Source organism: Monodelphis domestica, chromosome X, assembly GCF_027887165.1.
Source record: "Monodelphis domestica isolate mMonDom1 chromosome X, mMonDom1.pri, whole genome shotgun sequence".
NCBI lineage: Eukaryota > Metazoa > Chordata > Mammalia > Didelphimorphia > Didelphidae > Monodelphis > Monodelphis domestica.
The window spans coordinates 29678931-29705295 of NC_077235.1; the positions used below are offsets into that span (position 1 = coordinate 29678931).

At 42.9% G+C, this 26365-nt stretch overlaps 1 protein-coding gene across 1 annotated transcript in view; it reads right to left on the bottom strand.

Moving 5' to 3' along the window:
* The window catches only part of P2RY10 (P2Y receptor family member 10), a 108649-nt gene extending 84453 nt beyond the window's left edge, over window positions 1-24196 (bottom strand). The window contains exons 1-2 of the mRNA XM_007507480.3: window positions 24099-24196; window positions 21082-21610 (exon numbers count right to left, since the gene is read on the bottom strand). The gene's annotated coding sequence lies outside the window, so the exon portion shown is untranslated. The remainder of the gene's footprint in view (window positions 1-21081; window positions 21611-24098) is intronic.
* Between the last annotated feature and the right edge of the window lie 2169 nt (window positions 24197-26365).

Sequence of the window (26365 nt, forward strand, 5' to 3'; positions counted from 1 at the left end):
TCAAATTCAAACTCCACTGCATGGCTTTCCAGATCCTCCATGAGTCAGCCACGATCACACGGCCAATGCTACTCCCCGCTATTGGGCAACATAAAGCCTCAGCTCTAAGGGGGCCAAGCTCCCCTTTGTTCCAGGTGTATACCATATTCACTTCTACCTCCCTACCATTAGTCAGCCTGTTCCTCTAGTGATGCCAGAATGCTTTGCCCTCTACCTTCTGCACGTTTCAACTCTCCTCATCTCTGAAGACCCCCCAAGGACTGTTCCTGGCATTCTCACCCTCTTTCAGCTCTCCTTTCCCCTTCGAGTCAAGGCCAGAGAGGTCTGTGCTTAAGCTCTGCTAAGCTTCCCTCCCAGGAAAAGAAAAGAACAGAGACAATGTCTTCTGCTTCTTCTTCTTTTCATGTCCCCTTGCAAGCTAGCTAGCACAGTGCTAGCCACATAGTGGGAACTCAATGACTATTTGCTGCCTGGTTTTCCAAGTGTCTCCTTCCCACTATTCTGAATCCCTCCGCTAGCCCAGATGTGCTTGGCATTCTCCCACCATCACATGTGACTCTCCAGTCTCTCTGTTTGAGAGGAGTGTCTACCTCTTGCCAACTCCCCGGGCTCCGGGCTGCCTGTGGCAGAGCACCTCAGTGCCACGGACCTCTGGAAGGAGGCCTCATTTGTTTTGGCCTCCTTTGTCTGTCCAGTGCAGGGCTTTCCATCGCTGAGCTCTAACAGATGTTTCTTTATTTAAACTGTATTCAGTGAGAGGAAGGAAAGAGAGGCAGACACACACAAGGAGGAAAGAGGTCTGGGTCAGAGAACCACATTTCTGTGGAGGCCGAGGCTGCCGAGCCAGGAAAAAGGTGCACGGCAATTGTAATTTGTTTTTTCCGTTTTATTTGATTTTTTTCAAACAGGAATTCCTTGTTTCCTTAGATACTAATTAAATCTCAGTTACTGAGAAGCAGCCAAGAGCCTTTCAATGCTGGCCTAGACAGCCAAGGGTTGCATTCTATAGAGCTCCTTGGGAGGAAATTGCAGAGGGAACTGGGGTTTCAGTCCAGTGGTGGGTAGGCTGTATTTTGTGGGGCTTTGGGGAGAGGGGAGAGGAGTTCTGTTCTGACTTGGGGACTTCACCCCCAACACACACACACACACACACACACACACACACACACACACACACACACGTTTCCCATCTACCAAACATCTGCAGAAGCTAAAGGACTGAGATACTGGGGATCACGGCCACAGAGTCATACGTTTGAGACTGTATCCCCTTCTTGAGAAAACACATTCTTACTTAGACACGTTGTGTTACAGAATAGGCCAAAGCAGGACGTGGAATTAGGAGAACTAGATCTGGGCTCTCCCGGGTGATCTCGAACAAGTCACTTCCCCCTTTTGGCCCAACATTTTCTCATCTGTAAAATGAGGGACCTAGACTAGGTTATGGACCGAGTCATTCTCTATCATTCTATTTGGGGGAAGCAGGGAGGAGGGTGGTGTCTGGACCTCTGATGGGGAATCCCCAGTGTGAAAACTCACACCCCTGAAACCTGTCTGTAATTCATATTTTTAGCGAATCGCCTGGAACCAGCAAAGGTATAGTGATTTGCCCTTGGTCACATGACTAGTGAAGATCACAAGCAGAATTGAACTGTCCTATCCATTAGGCGGCACTGCCTCTTGCTGATCTATTATTTTGTGGCAAAATTTGAGTCTAAGACTTCTGTCAATACAACATCAGAACTCAAGAGGGTGAGAGGTGATCATTTGGTGGTGTTTGTGCTTCACAACTCTGTGCGTGTAACAAATCAAAAGAAACCCCTATGAGAGGGGCCATAGTACAACAGAAAGAACATTGACTTGGAGTCAGAGGGCCTGGGTTCAAATCTGGCTCTTCTATTTCCTCCTTAGTTGACCATAGGCAAGTAAGTCCCTTCTCTAGTTTTCTCCTCTATAAAATGAGCAAAAATCCTATGACTCAAATAGCTGTTTGACTTAGTTCAACATTAAAAAGGTTTTTAATGATTAGAATGAAATCCATTTTAAGAGCTGACATGGTAGGCTAGAAGCTACTATAAAGTTTCAAGACCGCAAAAGACTGAAGAGCTACAGAGACTTGGCAAGGTCTTGAAAGTGCAGTCTTTAAAACCCCCATCTTTCCCCTTAGAGTCACAACTGTGTATTGGTTCCAAGGCCGAAGAGTGGTAAGGGCTAGGCAATGGGGGTTAAGTGACTTGCCCAAGGTCACACAGGTGGGAAGTGTCTGAGGTCAAATTTGAACCCAGAACATCCCATCTCTAGGGCTGGTTCTCAATCCATTGAGGCACCCAGATGCCACCCCTTGAAAGCATTTTTGAATGCAACCTATCCTTTGAGGTAACTGGCCCTTAGCCTAGGTCAGGCCCAGTGTCACAACTGTTCCTTTCAAGTCCATTGGGCTGTGCAATTGTTATCACTTGATACCTATTTACATATTATTCATTTTTCCTATAGAGCAGTCTTTTAAAGCCTAAACTCCAAATCACATCCCCATATGTGTGTGTGTGTGTGTGTGTGTGCGTGTGTGTGTGAGAGAAAGAGAGAGAGAGAGAGAGAGAGAGAGAGAGAGAGAGAGAGAGAGAGAGGAGTGATGTCATGTTTTTCTTTTGCATTTCTACTCCCAAAGTTCTTTCAATGTGACTAGCATTCTTTCCCATAAGTCCTTCAGAAGTGTCCTGGCTTGTTGCATTGCTACTAGTAGCAAAGCCCATTACATTGGATTGTTCCACAATGTTTCACTTTCTGTGTACAATGTTCTCTTGGTTCTTCTCATTTCACTCTGCATCAGTTCATGGAGGTTCTCCCAGTTCATATAGAAATCCTCCAGATCATCATTCCTTACAGCACAATTCATTACATTACATTACACCATCATATACCACAATATGTTTAGTTGTTCTCCAGGCGAGGGACAACCCTTCATTTTGCAATTTTTTTGCCACCACAAAGAGTGCCTGCCCATCATTTCTTATAGCCCAAAAATATTCCTTCACAATCATATACCACTACTTGTTTGACCATTCTCCAATTTGTGGGCATGATCTCACTTTCCAATTCTTTGCCACTACAAAAAGAGCTGCCAGAAATATTTTTGTACAAATAGATCCTTTAGCCTATTTGGTATTTTATCCCTTTGGGATACAGAATTAGAAGTGGTTTTTCTGGGTCAAAGGGGATGCCTCTTGGACATAATTCCAAACTGTTCTCCAGAGTGGTCGAATTAGTTCACAACTTCCCCAACAGATCATCACTGTTTCAATTCTGTCTACCATATGTCATTTTCCTTTTCTGTCATATTAGCCAATCTGATGGATGTGAGGTGATACCTCAGAGTTGTTTTAATTTGCATTTCTCTAATCAGAAGGGATTTAGAGCATTTTTCACATGACTATAGAAAGCTTTGATTACTTCATCTGAAATTTCCCTCCTCACATCCTTTGAGCATTATATCAACTTGAGAATGACTTGTTTCCTTATAAATTTGATTTGTTTCTCTATGTATTTGAGAAATGAGGTCCTTATTAGAGAAATGTGTAAGTTTTTTCCCCACAGTTATGATTACTTTATATTTCCCACCATCCTATTTCTACATCTGTCTATCCTACTCTCTCCTTTCACCTTATCCATCCTTCTGATCATCACCTCCCCCAATCTTCATTCTCTTCTATCAGTTCACCCCCCCCCAAAACCTCCCATACCCTATCACCTTCCTCTCCAACTTTCCTTTAGGGCAAGTTTATATTTTTATACTCAATTGAGTGGGTGTTATTCCCTCTTTGAGTCAATTCTGATGAGTAAGGTTCATGTTCCTCTCTACCTCCCTTCGATTATAAAAGCTCATTGACTCCTCTTTTATGGGAGATCATTTACCCTATCCTACCTTTTCCTTCCCTCTTCTCCTGGTGCATTTCTTTTTCTCTTCCCCTTTAATTTTTTTTTTTTGCTATAATACCCAAACCCATATCCAAACCCATGCACTTGCCATCTATCTGTATGTGTTTCTTCCAACTGTCCTGATAATGATACGTTCTTAGGAAGTGTGAATATCATCTTCCCATCCAGGGATGGAGACAGTTTGACCCTATTGAATCCCTGATGATGGTACCAGATTTTAAATGCCAACCAGAGCAGTACACATTTTATCCTGTAAGTAATAGGGAGTCATTGGATTTTCTTGAGCAAAGAATACGGTTAGATATACACTTTAGAAATGTTCATTTTGTGCTGTGTGGAGTCCAGGCAAGAGGTGATGAAGACCTGGCTGCTGTGTGAATAAAGAGAAGAGAACAGGGGTAAGAGATTCTGTGGACATCGAATCAGCAAGACTTGGCAACTGACTAGACATGGAGGATGTGAGGGAAGACAAAGAAATGAAGAAAACTCCAAGAGAATGAACTTGGGTGGCTCAATGAATGGTGCTGTAATCAAGAGAGATGAGGACGTTTCAAAAGAGGAGTGGGAATTGGGGAGAAATTGAATGAATTCTATTTTGAACATCCCGAGTTTGAGATACTTGCAGCATGTCCAGTTAGAAATGACCAATTTGTAGGTGATGGTCTCTGACTAGAGCTCAAGAAAAATTCCATAATGAGAAGATAATCCATGTTCTAACACAGACGATATATAATGGTCTTTTTCCCCAAGTGGGAATGCTAAATATAATGGCACATCTCTCTATAGACAATCCACTACAGATGTGATTGCAAAAGCTATAACGGGTCTTGTTGACTCAAAATATCTTCCCATCCACTTGTCCTTTGCTGGCCTGAAATTCCCAAAGTTTAAGGCTTTGGAGTTCATTAAACATTTATTCCCCCTGGGAGGGCTAAAATCATAGTCTTTCCTTGACCCTCTACAATCACTTACCCTAGTTTTTCCTGCTTTCTCTCATATCACTCCCTCCCAGAAATCTGTGTTCCAGCTAAGCTACACCACTATCTGTCTCGAACTTAGGTCTTTGCCAAGGCCGTGCCCCTCTGCTTCCTTCCCACTATTATATTTCAGCCCACGTTTAGAACCCAATTCCAATATTCCTCCTCCATGAAAGCCTTCCTGATTCTCTGCTATTGACAATGATGCTTCCCCTCCGATCTCCCATAGGACTCTGTTTTGTACTCTTGGGTAATGGTTATCATAGTTATCATAACTTATCATTCTATCAAACTCTAAATTCTCTAAGCCAAGGGATGGTGTCCCACCTACAATTTTTAGCTTTTCAAGTGCCTATCCCAGTGTTCTGCAAACAATTGACACTTAATAAAGGTTTCTTGCTGTTCTGTAATGGAAATGAATAATCAAGTATTTATTAAGCCCTACTATGTGCCAAGCACCTTGCTAAGGGACATAAATACAAGTAAGACAGTCTCTGCCCTCAAGAAGCTTACATTCAAAAGGGAAAACGATGTTTAAAGGGGAGCTAGATGAAGAGAAGGGTCATTTCGAATCTGACATGGTTTGGAAATGTTGGGGAAGTCAAGTGTAGAGACTAGGGTCAGGAATGATAAGGCAGAAGTTGACCTATCACAATCTATGGTCTCAAGGTAAAGTCTGCATTCCTGTGCAATATGGATGAGGAAGAGAAAAGGCTGGCCAGAGAATAAATAGTATGTATTGGAAAGAGAGCACTCCATTTGGAGACCGGGGACTCTCTGGGCCTCAGTGTCCTTTGCTGCAAAATGAGGGATTTAGACTAGGTGATCTCCAGCTCCAGTTAAAATTTCCTTTCTCCTTTTTAAAGTAAAGACAGGTTTGGATTGGGGAGAGAGGAGAGAATAAGAAGGCCTCAGCATGTCAGTAGGCATGGAAATAACTAGGGGGCATCTTTCCAATTTGGCAATTTTGCCATTGGTAGAAATTCCAAATTATGGGTATGAGACAGGCGAAGTATATCATGTGCATTGATTGGTGAGGGCCCTACAGTTTGGAGGAAGAAGAGAAGAGAGCCATCGGCCACCTCGGTGGTCTTTATGCCTCCAGGTTCCACCTATGCAGACTGGCTCTGGGCAACATGTGACAGACTGCAGTGCTATGCCCCATCTGGGGCTTTGCTGAGGAGAGGTGACCTCAGCCAGAGAATTCAGGACTTCCTTTCCCTCACAAAGCATAATTGAAGGTCAGCTCACTCTGCCAGAGGCCCCTTAAGTAATATTTTCTGAAGCTCTCTTCTAGGCATGGTGACTGTTGGGAGAGTCCAAGTCTACTGGGCCACCTGCTGTCCAGCCTATCTTGACCACTTCCTTTCAGAAGCAATATGACTTAACAAGGCTGCATTTCCATGACAACATAACATTTGGCTTCTGGCTTTGGCTGGGTTTCCAGTTACACAAGATCATTTGGGGTGGGCTGCGTGCTTTTCAAAACATCCAAACTCAGGGTCGAGCTCAGAACCAAAGAATAAACTGGGTTGTGAGGACTTTCTTGACACTTTAGGGAGTAGCTTTGATTTTCTTCACAGAGGAACATAGATTTAGGGTCTTAGTGATCAGCTAGTACAATATTATATTTTAAAAAGAAGGAAAATAAGGCCTAGAGGAGGAGAAAGGACTTGCCCAAGGTCACACAGCCAGTGTGGGATACAAATCCGGATCTTATTCCAGGTCCAATAGCCCCTCATGGTAGAGCCCCCTCTGATGTTCAGAGACACACTTAAAGATATACGTATGCCCCCATTTCTACCATTCCTATGGATTTTACCATTACATTGCAAATGAGGAATTATTTCTTCAAGGCTAGCTTTTCATAAATGCCTTTAGCATAAACATCTTCCAAACAGAAAATTATGAGCCATATTTGGGTATGGCTTTCAGGAGAGGGAAAAGGGAGCAGGGATATTGTGCAATCTGTCATCATTTTGCAGGTCAAGCAGAAACTTGGGGAAATTGAAAACTTAGCCAAGTTGGCCCTGGAGGCCCACTACCTGTGCCCTATGGTCCCTTGAAGGCTGCCCAGGACCCCCCTTCCCCAACAGCTTCCTTCTTTACTCATCAGAGTATACTTTCCCAGGGCCCACCTTCCCAGGGCTCTTCCCTACCTGTGGCTCTAGGACCATGTTGATGAACCCATGGCACACATGCCAGAGAGTGTCAGAGAGGGCTGCTCCCCTTCTTCTCTCTATGCATGCCTGAGGACATTTCTCACATCACCCACCCCTCTGGCCAGCAGCCCAATGGGAGAGTTCTCTCCTTCCCCTGTCTGGGGTTCACAAGCAGCATGAGGGTTGCAGTTTGGGCACTCAATCTCTAAGATCTCTAAAAGGTTCACCTTCACTACCTAGGATCATGGATTTAAAACTGGAAAAGATCTTAGAGATTCTGAGATTTGGAGAGGGGAAGGGTCTTACTAAAGGCCTCACAGGTGGTAAGTGGCACTTAAATTTGATAATGTATTTGTATTCTCCCCAAGGCCTTTAATACTTTGACCCAAAAGAATGCTGCTAATGGAAAGGCATTTCAGGTCCCTTAAATGGCAAAGGAGGAAAATATTTAGGGTCAGATGGGCCTCTTGGAACTCTAAAAGCCACACCAGGTCCTATTCTATTCCTGCATAAAGGCGCTTGCTCTGATTCTCAGTTACACTGCCAAGATAGCTTCCGAAAGGGTCACCAAAGCATGTGACCTATGAATCCACATCATCTCCAGCCTGTGAGTGACTGCAATGGGCATGCTTTTCTTTAGATGGGATATTTGGAAAGGCAGGACTTTTCCCTGCCTTTAGGCAGGGGGCTGGATTCAATAAGCTCTGGAGGTTGCTTCCAGCTTTTGCATTCTATGAATATTAGCTTTCATTAAGAAGGAGAGTTTACAAACCTATCATTTCTTGGCTGAACTCTTCATAGCCCTTAGCACATTCTGCTTTGTATTATGGTTTATTGTCTTTGTCTTATTTCCCCTACTAGAATGGAAGTGCCTGGAGGGCAGAGGTTACTCTGACTCATCTCTGGGCTCCCCCCTCCCCTGCCCAGTGCCCAATGCTTAGCCTCAGTTAACCAGCAAGCATTTATGAAACTCCTAACATACAATGGGCACCGTGTCAGCTGCTGGGGATCCGATACAGAGAACAAAATCATCCCAACTCACAAAGATCTTACATTCTAGACAGAGAGATGACAAATACATTTCCACACCATGACTGTAAAGTGAATAAATATAAAGATATTCACTCGAACAAGGGAGTTTGACAGTGTAATAATTAAAATTAAATTATGAGGCTGTAGAATAATTATACAACAGGAAGGACATTAGTAGGGTGGGAGGAGGAGGAGGAAAGGTTTCATGCAAAAGATGGTGCCTGAGCTCTAACTCCAAGGAAGAAAGGACTTTATCAGGTAGAAGTTGGGGGGGGGGGGTAGCCACTGCAAAGGCAAGGAGGTAGGAGATGAAATATTGTATGCAAGGAAGAAAGAGAAGACCAGTCTAACTTGATCATAGGATGGGGGAGAGGGAGAGTTAATGTGGCATGTCCAAGGCCACACAGCAACAGAGCCAGGATTCAAACTGTGCTGTTCTGAATTAAGATAATAATAATAATGTGACAATTTAACACTAGCCTGTGCCCTTTTCTTTGGCACCCCAAGATTAGCTTTAGATTTTACTGATTAATTTTGGCTTTCAAGACACTCTTTTCTGTTTCCAGATGATTTATTTTACTTTTTAAGTTCTTTTCTCAGTTGTCTTCAGCGTCTCTTAATTGTTTTTTGAATTGTATTTTGAGTTCTTCCAAAACCTGTGTCCAATTCACTGGAGTTTCTATGTTTTTGCTTGGTGTTCCTTGATACTCCTCTATTCCATTGATCCTCCTTTGTTCATTGCCTGGATAGAAGCTGTCGATTGTAATTTCTTTTTTCTTTTTCTGTTGTTTACTAATATTTCCCCTTCTTTTCGCCCCTGTAGTTGCCTGTAGTCTTGCTCCTCTCATTTTGTACTGGATCTGTGAGTTTGGGCTGTTCTGTCCTGATGGGGCTACTTCTCTGTTCTGCTGTTTGATTGGGTAGATTGATCTTCCCCAGCTGAGAGCAGAAGCTGCTGCTGGAGGCTCAGCACTGTAGGTGGGGGGAGGGGTCCTTGGACTTTCCTTCTTCCTTTCCCTTAAACCCACATATTCTAGAGTTCAGGCTTTGGGGGGGGCATACCTTTTAAGTTGGGTCCAGGAAGAGGGTTCCCTAGCTCTGTTCTGTTGTTAGATTTGGTTTTCAGTCCTCTGGAGGCATTGTGTTTTTGATCGGTGAGGAAGGATTTATATAGGTCTGAATTTTTGCTGCCTCTAAGCTGCCATCTTGACTCCACCTCCAGCTTTAGATTTTTAAAGAGGTGGGTTTTGATGTGAAGTCTGAAGTCACTCCCTGATTGGAGGAAGTTGTAACTTGCCCCCATCCTCTGATCAAATCAAGAGAGTGGACAAGGGAAAGACAGTGAGGGAAGAGAGGAGTAGACATCCCTCCTCTTGGGGCCACACTAGAGGCCTTCTGATTCTTGGAGTGCAGAAGACCTTTGTCTCTTGTCCCTCATGACTCCCTGGCATCCAGAATACTCATCTCTTGCACAGAGTGAGGTTGGAGTCCTCTAAATGGAAGGGTTTTGGAAAGGAATGTCATAAAGGGCATCAATCTGAGTCAAGAGAGGAAGAGAGGACTTTGTGGCTGGGAATTGAAAGAAAGAAGGCTGGCATGGGCTTGACTCCTGGGCTTATAGGAGGCTTTGGAAGGGAACCAGCAGCCACACATGACTAGAGGACTTTTATTTTTCTGACCCACTTTAAAAAATGTATCTAATACATAATTATAAATTAAGATACAGTCTCCAGAGAAGTTTAATCTTAACAATTAATAAAGTTGACATCAAACAGCACTTGACTGCATAGAGGCTTGACAACAAACTCATGAGGTCAGTACTCCAGGGATATTGCTGGAGTACCAAGCTTACAAGTTTGCTGTCAGGACATGGTGTGGTCTAATGCTTTGTAATGACACCAGGCCTCACACTACGCTGTATACCTAATGTTGTCCCAGGCAGATATACATGCCCAATGGATTATTCAATAACTATATACTCTTGTTAATGTGATCAATAATTGGAATAGTATTTTTGCTAAAAGGAATAGTGAACTGGAGGAATTCCATATGAACTGGAAAGACCTCCAGGAATGGATGCAGAGTGAGAGAAGCAGAACCAGGAGCACATTGTACACAGAGACTGATACACTGTGGTGCAATTGAATGTAATGGACTTCTCTACTAGCAGCAATGTAGTGACCTAGGACAATTCTGAAGGACTTATGAGAAAGAACTGTGGGAGTAGAAACACAGAAGAAAAGCAACTGCTTGATCACATGGTTCAATAGGGATATGACTGAGGATGGAGATTCTAAACAATCAACCTGGTACAAATATCAATAATATGGAAATAGGTTTTGGACAATGACACATGGATAACCCAGTAGAACTGCTTATAAACCTTTGGGAGGTGGAGGGAGGAGGAATTGGGGGATCATGTAACCATGGAAAAAATATTCTAAATTAAAATAGTAATCAATAATGACTACACATTGAAAAAAGAGAAGAAGAGAATAGAGACTGGCAGCTGAGCAGCTAATTGGTGGTTCTACATTGAGCATGACTGTCCCCTGACAGCGCCTGCTACTACTGAAACTTCCCCATCCGCTCCTCACATGTAAGGCACAGGTGGCAATGGGAGGCCAGTCACAGGATCCAGGAGCTCTGCCTTCTCAGAGTAGTCTCTGGAGTTTGGCATAGGCTTAACTCAAGGCTGCCCAAATGGCAGGGGTCCTCAGACTTTTCCCAGAACCCTTCAGTTTCCTATTAATCCTTCAGTTAAAACAAAAGTCTGGCAGAACTCTGGTAGTAAAATCCTTTAAAATGATCATTTGTTCTTGCCTAATATCAAACCACAGAAGTCTCATTCAAAAACAAACTAACCATGGACGGCTTCGTGGTTCCTTGAAGAACAGTTAAGAAACATAACCACAGGTATTGCCCCACCTGCCATGCCCTCCTCTGGCTGCTGAATTCGAGAGTTAACCATTTTTCTTCCCAAGAGCAGATGTTTTTCTAGGAATGGAATAAAAAGGAGAGGAAAAATACATACAGGCACTAAGCAGAAACTGGAGCCTGGCAGGAAGAAGGGAAACAAGAGCTATGAGTTCTAATCTTCCATGCTCCACTGATAAAGAATTTGAAAATCAAATCTTTTGAAAATGTTTCCAGAATGAAAATTTACCTTGGTTCACATCAGGACTTATTCTTTACTACTCATGTGACCCTTGGCGAGTCACGTCAGGAGTTTGGATCTCAGTTTCTTCCTCCATTAAGAGAAGTACCTTCCTGGTGAAAATCTTGTGGTCCTATTTCTAAATTCTACTGAAACTGAACTGGGGCTCGTTTTTACATTTAAGATAGGGAACCTATTGTCCTTGGACCTTAATCATTTCAAAATTCTAGAGAAACAGAAATATTAGTTATACCCTGAAAGACAGCTATCCCTGAGCCGAGGAACTGCGAAATCCATTACACTTGTAATAATGATTATGAATTCACTGAGCAGAAACCCCAAATCTTAGGGTGGGCAGAGACCCTAGAGATCATTTACCCTAACCAGTCCCTAATAGGCAGTCTCCTCTATTTCTGCCCTGACAAGTAGGCATACTACATTTCCCAGAAGGCTTCCAGGCTGGGATATGTGTGTTAGAGTCAACTCCAAAGGGCTTGCGAGAACTGTGTGAACATTAACATTACACAAATGAACAAATGCAAGAAGTCTGGGCTTGATTCCTTTGGTTGATTGTCTAGATTTAAGAAATTACTGGAGAAAATGGATAAGGCCCTGTCTTTCTGAGGGCTGGTTGTTAAACATTTTCCAGCATACTCCTGTTTGCAAGGGAAAGGAAACTCTCCTCCAGATGTAGCCCATTCCACTTATGGATGACTAAGTTTTTTGTCTTATATATTTTTTTTCCTTTGAATTTATTTAATTAATTAAACTCTAAGTTTTGACCTATGTGGTCAAGCAGTTTCCAGCCATATCAGGTCAAGCAGAATGAGGCTTCCCCAGGATTGGCCAGGCTTTCAGATGTTTGAAGACACAAACTGAATAATGATGATAACTGACATTTCTGAAGCATTTTACATACATTCTCTCATAGGAGCCTCAGAACAATCCTGTGAGAGGAGTACTACAAACATTTTTCTCCCATTTTACAGACAGGGAAACTGAACCTCATAGAGGTTAACTACTTAGAACTGGCTCCTACTTACTCAGGAGCACCCAGTTAATAAGTGTCAGAGGAAAGATTCTGACTCCAAGTCCAATATTTTGGCCATCACCCTACATGGCCTTTCATTCGTTGCCATGCCCATGAGCTCCTAAAATCTTCCCAGAATCTCTCTGATGGGGATTACAGAGGACTTGGTTAGAATCAGGTGAGAAGAACTAACAGCCGAGGAAAAAATCAAGATCAAAAGGAAAAGGTACAATGACTTAGAACAAATCTGCTTTGATCTAAATTAGGGTTAGAAGCTTAATTACCTAGATTAGTAAATTATGCTCCTTCCAATTTCACAGACAAGTATTGCATTTGATAACGTAGTTTTATATATATATATATATATATATATATATATATATATATATTTACATATATACATATATATATATATTTCTCTATGCCTTTTCTTCTAAATTGGGAGTGAGACACAAATGACACAGACACGTAGATGCTGGTCTGTTAGAACCTCTGCCAGTCTTGGCACTTGATGGACATAAAACTGTGATCTTGGGAAAACCTACCTAAGAGTCAGAGATGCCCCAAAGTGAAATGTGCTCTCTGGGGTGGGAGAGATTTCCCCACCCACTGGCAGTATTAAAGTACACAAATGTATAACCATGAGTTGGTCTAGATGTCCTCAGCAGGTCCCGAGCTTTGACTAGCCATTGGCCAAGGTGATTAGATTCTAGATCTTCGAAAATATCTTCTTCCTAGCGCTGCTCTAAGTGATAGATTGCAGGGATGCTTCATGGCTTTCATTGTTTTAGAAGAAGAGGATTTAGGATTTCCTTTCCCTTCAAATTTCAGATTTACACAGTCTCTAGTTTCTCAAAGTTGGAAGTGCTCTGGAGTAAGAACATTCCTGTCTCTTGCTCCCACAAGAAGGAGAGAGACAGATGGTCATGGATTATGATAGAAAGTCAAAATCTATGATCTAAAGTCAAAATACCTGAACTCGAGCACTAGTTCTGCTATTTAGAATCTGTGGGATTCTTCCCCCAAGGGAATGGGTTTTGATGAGCCCTCTTTCCCTCCACTCTCTCTTACAATTTGTCCTGCTGAGGGGTCATGCAGGGGGGGCAGGATCACATGCTGCCAGACCAGCAGTCTTAGATACCTCTCTTCCACTAAAGAGCCTTCTGTTTCCAGCCATATCATGTCTAGCTTCCACTGAAATTCTTCTCCAAAGGTCCATAGAGAACCAGAGGAGAACTTTTCTCCAGATATACGCTAGCAGAGTCCAGGTCCCTGCAGGTCCTGCCAAGGTAGAAAGCTTCTGTTGTCATGTTCTAGGATGGTCTGAATATGGATGGACTGGATATCATTGGAGACCCAGCCTAGCTAAATGTGAAGAGGTTCCTAAGGGATGTGGCTTAAGGGTGACAAATTTGGGAACCACATTCATTCTTCTCTGTCACCATTTTATCTACATCACTGAGGGACTGGGATATGTGTCAGAGGCATGACTGAAGTAAGAGTCAAACCCAAATTACTCATATTCATTTTCAAACACTTCCAGCAACCTATCTCCAACCTGCCTCTCCAGCTTTAACTCCCCCTGTGCCCATTCAGGATTCTGAAGCCCCTGTCCCATCAGCCCTCTCACTGTCCCACTGGGAGTCCCACACTCATTGGCCACATTCTCACCTTTAAGCTTTGGCTCCTGTACTTATCCCTACATGAATTGCCCTCATGTCTGTTCAAAGGTTATGCAACTGCAAGACCCATTCAGATGCCATTTCTTCCTCCATTGGAGGTTTTCTTTTTAATTTTTAAGGTTTATTTTAGAATGTTTTTCCATGGTTTCAGGATTCATGTTCTTTCCCTCCCCCCCCCCATAGCCAACATGTAATTCCACCAGGTTTTACATGTGTCATTTCCATGTTGTTGATGTTTGCATTAGGATGTTCATTTAGAGTCTACCTCCTCAATCATATCCCCTTCGACCCATGTGATCAAGCAGTTGTTTTTCTTTGGTGTTTTAACTCCCACAGTGTTTCCTCTGGATGTGGAGAGTGTTCTTTCTCTTAAATCCCTCCAAGTTGTTTGGATCAATGCATTGCCACTAATGGAGAAGTCCATTACATTTGATTGTACCACACTGTATCAGTCTCTGTGTACAATGTTCTCCTGGTTCTGCTCCTCTCGCTCTGCATCACTTCATGGAGGTTGTTCCAGTTCCCATAGACTTCCTCCACTTTATTATTCCTTTGAGCACAATAGTATTCCATCACCAACATATACCACAATTTGTTCAGTCATTCCCCAATCAAAGGGCATCCCCTCATTTTCCAATGTTTTGCCACCACAAAGAGCGCAGCTACGAATATTCTTGTACAAGTCTTTTCCCTTATTATCTCTTTGGGGTACAAACCCAGCAGTGCTATGGCTGGATCAAAGGACAGGCAGTCTTTTAGCGCCCTTTGGGCATAGTTCCAAACTGCCTCATTGAAGGTGTTTGCTGCTATTTCAGCCCATCTTAAGCTCTCCTTTTTCTCAGACCTTAAAGAGCATTCAGTGTCTTCAATACTTATTTTGAAAACAGTAGATAGACCAAGATAGACTCTGATCAACTCTTGCTGAGGGTCTTGGGTAATTTGCGTCATGAGGTAGCCTATTCCACTTTTGAACACCTCTGATTGTTAGGAAAGCTTTCTTTACATCAAGTTAAAATCTGCTCCATTATGGCAGTTGAGAATATTAGAGGGACCACTGCTTCCTTCCCATCACTCTGTACTATTTGAAACTACCCTCAGTGTGGAGAGAAGCAGCAAAAGCTAGAATACAGTTGGCCATCCTGCCTACAGGACCCCTAACTAACCCTTTTCTTCCCTCTTTTGTCCAAAGCATTAAAACACCTCCACTTTGGGGCCTACCCAGCCTGACCTAGAGAGCAGCAGCTGTTTCCAATAAATGGTAGGTTGGAGAGATGGAAGATGGAAATAAACACACTTATAGCACTCCACACCTGCAAAGCTGCTGCCAACTGGGGGGCAGGGGGCGGGTACAACAGGAGCGTGCAGGGCTCATAGGCATGCCCATTTCAGAAACTGGCTTCTGTGAGGACTCAGCTCAGCGGAAAAGCCAGTCTAATGAGGCCCGGAAACTCTCAGTTGATTGAATATGGAGCAAACATCAAAGTCCCCCAAATAGAAGGTAAACACACTCAGACTTGAAAGTTTTTCCTCTATGAGCCTGACCTTGTCCTGTCAAGGGTGTAGCTCAGATCACTAGCCAATACTGGCAAGTTCAATTAAGAAGTTCCATTCCTGCAACCTGGAGACTTGAATTTGTTCCCTTGTGAAAAGGGGTGACTTTCCCCCATCTAAGTTTCCCTCCAGGGGTCCTTTGGGGACCCCAGAAAGTTTCAGATCCACAGAGTCCAAATTCCTATAGAAATGCAGTGTGGTCAACTTTCTTCTATTTTTCAGGCAGAATGGAGAATGGTGCTAGTGGGGAAACTCCCCATCAAGGACATAACCTTGCTACCAAAGGTCCATACATTCAAAGCTATAGTTTTTCTAATAGCATTGTATGGCTATGAGAGTTGGGTTGTAAGGAAAGCTGAGCACCACAGAATAAGTGCTTTTGAATTGTAGTGCTAGAGAAGACTTTTGTGGGTCTTTGGAAAGTGAGGAGATCAAAGCAGTCACTATTTAAAGAAATTAAATTAAAGAAAAGAAATGAAAGAAATCAGTCTATTATGGAAATCCAAATTCTGAGACTGAAGCTTAACTACTTTGGTCACATAATGAGAAGACAGGAGTCACTGGAAAATACCCTGATGTTGGGAAAGATTGGAGGCAAAAGGAGAAAGAGAGGGCAGAGGATGTAATGGATAGTGTCATGGAAGCAATGAACATGAGCTTGGACAGACTTTGGGAGCTGGGGAGGACAGAAGGACTCTGGGTGCTATAGTCTGTGGGGTCCCAAAGAGTTGGATATGACTGAATGACTGAGCAACAGCAATGAAGAAAGTGATGGAAAAATATTGATAATGCAGGTTATTATATAAAGAAAACAGCAAGGTGTTGCAGTAGTTTCCATCAGCAACTACTTCCAAAGTCAAGCATTGGGAATATTTAGAGAAGGCAGGCACCTTGAATCTATACTGGAAATAGGGGGATCAGGGAATGAGCCCAAAAGGAGTGTCATTGTGCCCCAAACCTCTACTGGCTGCATTATCAGAGACTGTACCAGGAACAATTTATCTAGCCAGGAGCTGAGAGAAGGCAAAGTAGATACGTGCAGCTTAAGGACTCTCCAAGGAACCAAGCAAAGAACTAAATACTCCTTAGGGGGACTGCATGAAGGCACCCCAAATGCAGAAAAGGACTTCCAACCAATCAGTTGTTGTGAGCTGGCCCTCTGCTACATGGGCCTGTACTTGTGCAAAAGTGTTTCTCCAGTTGGGAGGGTGGTATTTTATATCAATTTTTCTTACCATGCTGCCTTAATAAATATGTCTTTGTATGTGTTAACTGATGCTAATTGGCTACTGGATGTCTGGGAAATGTTAACTAATTGAATTATTACTGGGAAGCCCATGAGCTGAGGTTCATAAGCAACAGTACTAGAAAGTAACCCCAGTCTCTGTCAGTTACCATTGAAGCAGTAGCCAGCTGCCTTTGGGCCACTCAACTTGCTAGTAGTAGTGGGGAATTGAGATAGTAAGTGACAGCCGAGCCTAGATTACAGTTCTTTGTACATGTTTCCCCATTAAATGGAAGCACCTTCGGAGTCAAGCTTGCTTTGGGTTTTCTTTTCAGCTAGCACGGTGCTCAGCATAGAGTGGATACTTACGAAATATTTGTCAACTAAGGTTAGAACATAAAAAGTTCTCAGAGCTCAGCTGTTCCAATCCCTTCATTTTACTAATGAAGAAACAGGCTTTGAGAGAAGTGATTAGTTCAAGGCCACCAAGTGACCGGGCTAGAATAGAGGGGAAGACTTTTGCCAAACTTTATGTGGGGCTAGAATTTTCCTTTACACCACCTGGCATTTCAGGACTATGATAGTACTCTGAACAACTGTTTAAATCATCACATTTTTCCATCAGCACGGCTATGCTCTGACCTTCAGGTCCATTAACCAGTCACCAACTAGATTCTTTCTGGTAAAAAGAAAGATCACCAGGCCTCACCAGACATCTGCCATTGTTTTTTATGGTCTTCTGGCCTTGACAATTTGCTACCCGGATCTCTAAACATTGCCATCTGAACCACTATTGAACCCAAAGGACTGGCAGGCCTTGCCATCTGCTCTCCAGTTGAATACTTTTTTGCCAATTGTCTACCCTAAATAGGATGCAAGCTCCTTGAAAGTAAGAGTGGTCTTATCTATTTCTATTCTGATGTTTAGCACAGTATTTGGCACACAATAAGCCCTTAGTGGTGAGAATGTGTTTCCATTCTTTTTGCAGTAGGCCCAGCTCTCTAGGAGGAGGAAGTATTTTGCTTCATTCCAGGGCCATTTGGGCTCCCTTATACAATAGTAGTGTTGACCAGCTTCAGAGCAGGGCCCTCTTGATACACCGGGTGGCTGTGGGGAAAGCAGGGTAACATGGGGACCTGTCAAATGTAAGGCAAAAATCAGGGCTGGATGACCTCTAAGATCCCATCTAGCCTCTGAGCCCTTGAGAGAATAAAAGAGGTCAAAGCAGAGCAGGCCAGTCCCGAGCCTGGCAAACAGCTGGCAGAGCTGTGATGTCTGAGGGGCAACAGAGCGGCCTTCAGTTCTGAGGACCGCCCTGGGCCTTTCAGTCCGACATCTGTTTCTTAGAGACAAGCCTGGTCTCTGCAAACAGAAAATGGGAAATTAAAGGAAACAAATGATACTAATTAACTTTTCTTGCTGGCAAGCAGCAGGGCTCTCTCGTCATGAGCCTGCTGCTGCTGCAGTCTTATGATCCCTTTCAGAAGGGGTCCAACGGAGGAGAACAACATCAAAAGAAGTGTTGTGTGATCCTTTCACCTCTGGATGTTAAATGATGTGCTACCCCAAATCTGGGCCAAGGGGCTCTGTGGACTGGCTGGAAGGGAAAGGAGCCTATTCCCATGGAAACACTCAAAGAGCCTTCCCTTCTGTGATGTGGTTTCACTTGAATTTTTCAAAACTAGTCGTATACGCAGGCTTTAATGGCCAATTTTCCTCAACATAATTACATGCAAGATTTGGGTGGAAAGGCATTGAAACATAAATCCAGAGACACAGGCGTTATTTTCATGGAACTTGGACCAATTCTCATCATGAACAAATGCAGGTGAAACCCCATTACGGAACTATCCAAGCTAGAGATTTTGTTCTTTGGAGTCCAATATTATTGTACTAGAAATCCCCAGCCAGCCTGCAGAATGCTGATGGGGACGAAGCAGTGATACTCCTAGCATCTCCAGGAAGAAAAGCAATGGTGGATAGTGGACCAGAAATCAGGAGGGAACCTCTCCCAGCCTCAGTTTCTTCCTCTGCAAAATAGGGGCAATACCTGCTGGATCTTACCTCATGGGTTTGTTTTGAGGACCAAATAAATAAGAGATTGTATAGAAAATGCCAGATAGCCTAATGAACAGGAAATTGGAAGCATAGGAAAGAGGAAATCCCCTCGGAAAATTATTATTCATTTTCAAAAAGACATTGTTGGCTGTCTCTTCAAACCGACCCCCTCCCCAGCTCCAGCCCCTCTTATTCCTCCAGAAGCATTCTGGATCTTTCTGTGCCTGCGTCTTTTTGTTTTGTTTTGATGATACGCTGCCATAGTTTTTTGCTAGTAGGAGAATTTTTCATTTCTGCTATAGGGGAAGCATTAGGAGAGTTAACTAAAGGATAGTTGCTGCTTACTGCCAGCCAAGCAGAACAAAAGACCTGGGAGGAATTCGGTGCTTCTTGTGCCTTTCTTACTCCATCTGTTGTTTGACTTTCACATTCCAGTGCCACTTTTTAGTTTTACAGAGGACAGTTCCCACAGATGTGATGTTGGGGGGTCAGACAGAGGCTAAGAGGGTAGGATTCCCCCTAAGGTTCAAAGTTGTACTGTACTCTTTCTTCCCCCCACCTCACTTTCTAAGAGGAGCCATTCTCATATTGTACCTTTCCCCTCTACCCTCAATTACTCAGTAACATCTGAAAGCAGGGTGGTGAGGTGTCAGAAATGGCAAAGACCCAAGCAACAAGCTCCTGGCATGCTGGGATTGAGGAGGATAACCAGTCTCCCTTGTTCTCCGAAAATCCTACCAAGAATCAGGCAGCGAAAGACAGACAGATAGATAGTGGTTTCTCAGTGTAGGGAAGGTGTTATGACGGAAATTGAGCAACTGCTCCAAAAGACTAAATAGATCATTTCAATGAGGTATCACTTTAAAACTTTTGTCCAATGAACGCAACTATGATGATAAAGGAAATGGCTGACCGGGGGGAAATTTACATCAGAATTATCTCTGAAGGGTCCACTGCCTAAGATATATGGAGAGAGAGACACACAGAGACAGAGAGAGAAACAGAGACAGAGAGACACACAGAGAAACGGAGAGAAAGAGAGACACAGAGAGAGAACTAGAATAAATATGCAAATAGCAAGAACTGGTCATCAATGGATGAAGCCAGATAATATGAGCAAACTTTTCTCAAAAGAAGAATTGCAAGTTAACAAGCATGCGAAAGATTGCTCTAAATCACTAATAAGCAAAATGTACATCGAATCGACTGAGATCTCACCTCACACCCCACAAATTGGAAAAGATAACAAAAGTCCATGTTGGAGGGGTTGTGGAAAGATGGGCACACTAATACACTCTTGGTAGAGCTACCAATTGGTCCAGTTATTCTGTAAAGCAATTTAGGAATTCCTCTAAGAAAGTGACCAAAACATCTGTACCCTCTGACCCAGAGACTTGATCTCTGGTCTTATGAGATGACATTCACCCAGGCTCTAGATGGCACAGCACATTGAGCTCAAAGTGAGGAGGAGCTTGATTCACACCTAGCCCTGACAGGTAGGGCTCTAAGTCTCTGGACATCTATCTCTAAGGGTCACTAGTCAACTCTCTAGGGCAGATCTAGACAGAGTCGTAAATAAAAGTCATCAATTTGCCAATGGACGTCACGGTCCTTCCCATAATTCAAAATCACAGAGATGTTCTTTGTAGAGAGGGTTCACATTTAGGCAAACACTGCCAATATTTTGGCCTTGCAAGAAAATGTACATAGTGACAGTATACAATCCCAATTCTACCTGCAGAAGACAACAAGCACAGGGGCCTCTGGGAAGTATTTGGCAGTCAGTTCTTTGGAAGCAAAAAAATGGCAAACGGGCCAAGGTTGAGGAAGTTTTCCTCCCCCCTTTCTGGGACTTTTGGCCCTTGGTGTCTATATCTTAGCAAAGCCTCCCATCTGATCCTTTCGATGCAGGACTCCGTTGTCTCCCAGCTCCAATCCTGCCTGTGGTTGGTTTACTTTCTAAAATAAACTTGTGGCCATTCTTTTCTTGGGGCAAATGGCGACATTTGGGCTCTTTTCAAAGGGAGCAGGATTCTGGGAGCTCTCCCCACCCCCCACCCCCATGGAGGGTAGCAGGAGTTTGCAGTTTCTTTTAACATTCATAAAGGTCTAACTCCACATTAAGCCATAAAAAGGCTTCAAGGGAAAATGCTAACTAGCTGTCTCAATTTCCGGTTCTCAGCCCCCAGATGACCCCATCTGCACACCAACTCCCAGCACAGCCACCAAGGCAGTCCGCCCCTCCTCCAAGCATTCGAAGGCCCACTTACTTACAGTTCTGACCAGGTCTCAGCAGTAGCAGGCCAGGCCTGGGGTGGCTCTCTGGCTCTCGGGAAGGGAGTGTCAATGTCAGCACTGAGGTCAGGGAGGGGAAGTTCATATTACAAGTAGGCCTGTAGGCAGGAGGATAGGCTGATAGCGTGGGTCACCCACTCCCTGCAGAGACGTGCTCTTGGTGACTGGCTGCTGGCTCTCCAAGCCCCTGGAACTCGTCAAGAAGGAGTCAGAATGGCTGCAGGAGGGAAGGCCTGGCAAGGGCTCCCAGTTCTTGTTTCAGAGAGCAACAAGCCCTATCACTGTGCCAGGAAGTAGGGAGTGTAGATGATGCAGTGAAGACCAGACAACTGGAATTCAGAGGAGTGAGGCAACTTGCATAAATAATGGTCTTCAGAGCCCATACATGAACTCAGGCCTTCTGACTCCAAAGCCAGTCCCCTTCCCTCTGCCCCCACATCTTTTCATGCCCAGGTCTCTCTGATCATAGCACTTTCTTGCTCAAGAAGCTTCACTGGCTCCCCACTACCTGGAATATAAAACAAATTCTTTAATTAGGGCATTTAAAGTCTCTCACAATTATGCCCAAAGGACTTTAAAAGAATGCATTTCCTTTGATCCAGCAATACCTCTACCAGGTTTGTATCCCAAAAAGATAAAAAATGGGAAAGATTCGACTTGTACAAAAATATTTCTTATAGCTGTGCTTTTTGTGGTGGCAAAAAAATTGGAAAAAGGATCGGGGATGTAGACTCTAAGCCATCACCTGAGTGCAAATATCAATAATATGGAAATAGGTCTTTATCAATGACACACGTAAAACTCAGTGGACTTGCATGTTGACTATGGGGGGAGGGGAGGGGAGGGAAAGAACATGAATCATGTGACCATGGAAAATATTCTAGATTAATTACATTTTTCCAAATTAAAAAAATAGAAAAGGGGGGTGTCCCTCGATTTTGAATGGCTGAATAAATTGTGGTATATGTTGGTGATGGAATACTATTGTACTATAAGGAACGATGAACAGAATGATTTCAGAAAGAGCTGGAAAGACCTGTGTGAACTGATGCAGAGTGAAATAAGCAGAACCAGGAAAACATTGTACACAGTAACAAATATTGTGGGACAATCAAATGTAACAGACTCTGTTACTAATAGAAATGCAATCATCTAGGACAACTCTAAGGGATTTATGAGGAAGAATGCTATCCACATCTAGAGAAAGAACCGTGGGAGTAGAAATCCAGAAGAAAACATGTGATTTATCTCTTATTAATAAGGGTATGTGATTTGGGGTTTAGGTTTTAAAGGATTATTCTATTACAAAAATGATAAATATGAAAACAGGATTTCAGTGATATTACATGTATAACCCAGTAGAATTGCTTGTCATCTCCAGAGTGGGGAGGGAAGAAGGGAGGGAGACAACAAGAATCATGTAACCATGGGAAAATATTTAAAAAATAAAATAAAATAAAATAAAATAAAGCCTTTCACGCTGGCTCCAGCCTGTCTCTCCAAAATCATTTCAGAATGATTAACACCCCCCTTGACACATTTTTCCTGTTTCTCATACACGACATTGCATTCCATCTTCTGTCTGTCCCTTTGCAAACCCCCATTCTTACTCCCCAGATCTGGAACCCTTTTCCTCCTCAATTCTTTGGGAATTCCTTACTCCCTTCAATGAAAAGCTCAAGAGCTGTCTCCTGAAGGGAACTTGGCCCGATGCTTCCAAGTGTTCATGTTTTCCTTATCTGTGTACATGTTTGGCCCCTGTTTGCTGCCTGAGGCAGAGATTTTATTTTTCGCCTGTCTCCCCTAGAACAGAGTTTGGCACACAGTAAGCTGATTGCTAAATCTGAATGGAACTGAATTATATGCACAACACTGCCCCATTTCTGCAGGCATCCTCACAGATGGATTAATCTGGTAGCCATTTGGGTACAGCTCCTGCCTTGCACTATTAGACCCAGTGATGGGGGGGGGGGGGCAGGGTGCGCGAGGTCACTATTAAAAATGTCCTCGTCTATGCAAGAGCTACTCTTAGTTCTAGTCTATGAGCCGAAATATATACTTAGCTCTGTTCGTCAAGAAATGTTCCAAGGCATTTGTTCATAACCATTTGTGTTCACCCAGTTTATCTTGGTGATTGCTGGGGAAAGGCATCATAACATAAATACGAAGACTCCGGCATTACTTTCATGGAACTCTGACCAATTCTCATGGACAACAAATGTAGGTAAAGCCCCACTACAGGAATCTCCAAGACAGAGATTTTTTTCAAATAAGAAAATATAATTTCTGTTTCTCATTATTAACATGTACATTCATATAAAAAGTATTTTTATGAGCTACCTATAAATTCATGTTTGAATTTAGAAAAAGAGTTGTAATTTTTTTGTTTTTTAATTTAAATTAATTAATCAATTAAGAATATTTTTCATGGTTATATGATTTGTATCTTTTCCCCCTTCTGGAGCTGATGAGCAATTCCACTGGGTTTTACACATGTCATTGATCAAAACCTATTTCCATATTGTTGATGTTTACACTAGGGTGATCCTTTAAAAGTCAACATCCCCAATCCTATCCCCATTGACCCATGTGATCAGGCAGTTGTTTTTCTTCTGTGTTTCTACTCCCAAGGTTCTTCCTCTGGATGTGGATAGTGCTCTTTCTCATAAGTCCCTCAAAATTGTCCTGGATCATTGCGTTGCTGCTAATAGAGAATTCCATTATGTTCAGTTGTGCCACAGCATATCAGTCAGATATTTTTTTATTTTAGAAGATTCCTGGGACTATACTCACTTTCTGAGTTCAAATCTAGTCTCAGACTCTTACTAGCTGTGCAACCCTGGGCAAGCTATTTAACCTTGGTTGCCTCAGTTTTCTCTTCTGCAAAATGAGCTGGAGAAGGAAATGGCAAATGCTCTAGTATCTCTGCCAAGAAAACCTCAAAATGGGGTCATGAAGAGTTGGAAGTGACTGAAATGACTGAGTAACAAGTTTACCTTGTATTCCATAGGCATCCCCATTCCATACTCTAATCCAAAAGGTCTCCAACACAGACTATTCAAAGCCAGGGGTTCCTGATTCAGAATCTGGAAATCTGTTGGTTAAAAAAATTGGCATAATTGTATTTAAATGTAATTGGTTTTTGGTAATCCTATATATTTTATTTAATACAAGATTCTGAGGAAGGGTCTTCAGGTTCCATCAGACTACTGAAGAGGCCCATGACATGAATCTTCAAGTCTCCAGATCTCTCTCTCCCAAGAGCCTGGAATGACCTCCAGTTGTTTGTCTGATCAAGTCCAAACTCTGATTTAACACATCTCCAAAAACCTACCTTTAACTCAAGACCCAGCTTGAGATCCTCCTTCTGACCTATGTGACTCTGGATGAGTCACTTAATGTCCCTGGGTCTTAGTTACCTAATCTATATAGTGAAGGGACTGGACCAGATCACTCTGAAGTTTCTTTTCTTTCTTTTCTTTTCTTTTTGTGAAGTTCCTCTTAGCTCTAGACCTGTGATCCTCTGGTTACCCTAGGAAGCCTTCTGGGATGACTTTAACCCCCCCCCCATGATCTCTCCTTTATCTGAATTCCTGCAGTGTTTCTAATCTATACATGATAATTTAAAACTCGATTGCAAACTGTCTCCCATTATTCTCCTATACTGTTTCACATGCATATAACTGAACTAGTGAAATACTGTCAACTCTTTAAAGACAAGAAACATGAGCTTATGCTTCTACTGGAATTTCCAAAGTGCCAAAACCCAGTTCTTTAAAACAAGTTTTTTAACTACGTTTTAAAGTTGCTTTTACTTCTTAGTCACCCAACAGAACCCACTTGTTTAACAAAGAAATCCAGATCGACAGAACAAAGCAATACACTAACACATTTGTCATCTGCAGTCTGCCATTGCTCTGTCAAAAATAAGGAGGCATATTTCCCCATCTCTCCCCTCAGGTCGCTGCATCAATAAGAGTTCTAATCTTTTAAAAATGTTTTAATTAATTTTTTGAAACCCTTACCTTCTGTCTTAGAATCAATACAGGTACAAGGAAGAAGAACAGTAAGGACTAGGCAATGAGGGTTAAGTGACTTGCCCAGGGTCACACAGCTGGGAAATGTCTGAATCCACATTTGAACTCAGGACCTCCTGTCTCTAGGCTTGGCTCTCAATCCACTGAGCCACCCAGCTGCCTCCTGATCTCTACCAAATTAACCTCCAAAAACGATGGCACCTCAAAATGAATTTTGGAGCAGCATAACCCACAAAAAATTGGATAAAGTAATTTTTCAGGTCAAAACCATTTAGAAGGCTGGCACTAAAGATCTATCACACTGGGTGGAAGTAAAGCACAAAGCAACAGGCTCCACCTTGGCAACAGTTCTTTGGAGCAGCTAAATTGGCAACAAAGTGGGGCACCTGGGTGGCTCAGTAGATTGAGAGCCAGGCCTAGAGACAGGAAGTCCTAGGTTCAAATCTGACCTCAGACTCTTCCCAGCTGTGTGACCCTAGGCAAGTCACTTGACACCCATTACCTAGTCCTTGCTGCTCTTCTGCCCCAGAGCAAATACATAGTATTGATACCAAGACAGAAGGTAAGGGTTGAAAAAAATGGCAGCAAAGACTTCCAGAGCTCTCAGCCACAGATAGTAAAGGGAAGGAGATCAGACAACTGCTCAAAAGGAGATTACAGGAGTCTCTTTGCTGGCTCTGGATGTAAGATCCTTGTTGCATTGCCCATATGCAGATCCAGGTACTGTTCCTGAGGTGAGATCACAGGGTGAGGTGCAGACTAGCATATACCAGCATTTGCATCCACAGGAGAATAAGGGACCTTTATAACAGTTCAAAGTTAGAAAAGAGTATTTGTGACCAGAGCATAGTCTGGAAGAGTATTAAACACAGCTCTCCTTATATCATATTGTGTTGGGAGAACTAAAAGCAGATAGATTCCCAGAGGCAACTCTGAAGGCAGCTTCACAAAGAACTGGAAGCTTGGAACAGTGCTCCCTTCACCACAGTTACAAACCCCAACTTTAATAGTTTTATTCATTAAAAGAAAATAAAAAGACTGAAAAATAAGCAAATGACCAAAAAAGAAACTCAACATAGAAAGTTATTTTGGTGTCAGGAAAATGCAAATTCTAAAGAAGACAACAAAGTCAATGCTGCTGCATCCAAAGCCTCCAAGAAAAATATGAATTGCTCTCAAGCCCAAAAATAATTAATGGAGGAACTCAAAAAGGGTTTTAAAAAGCA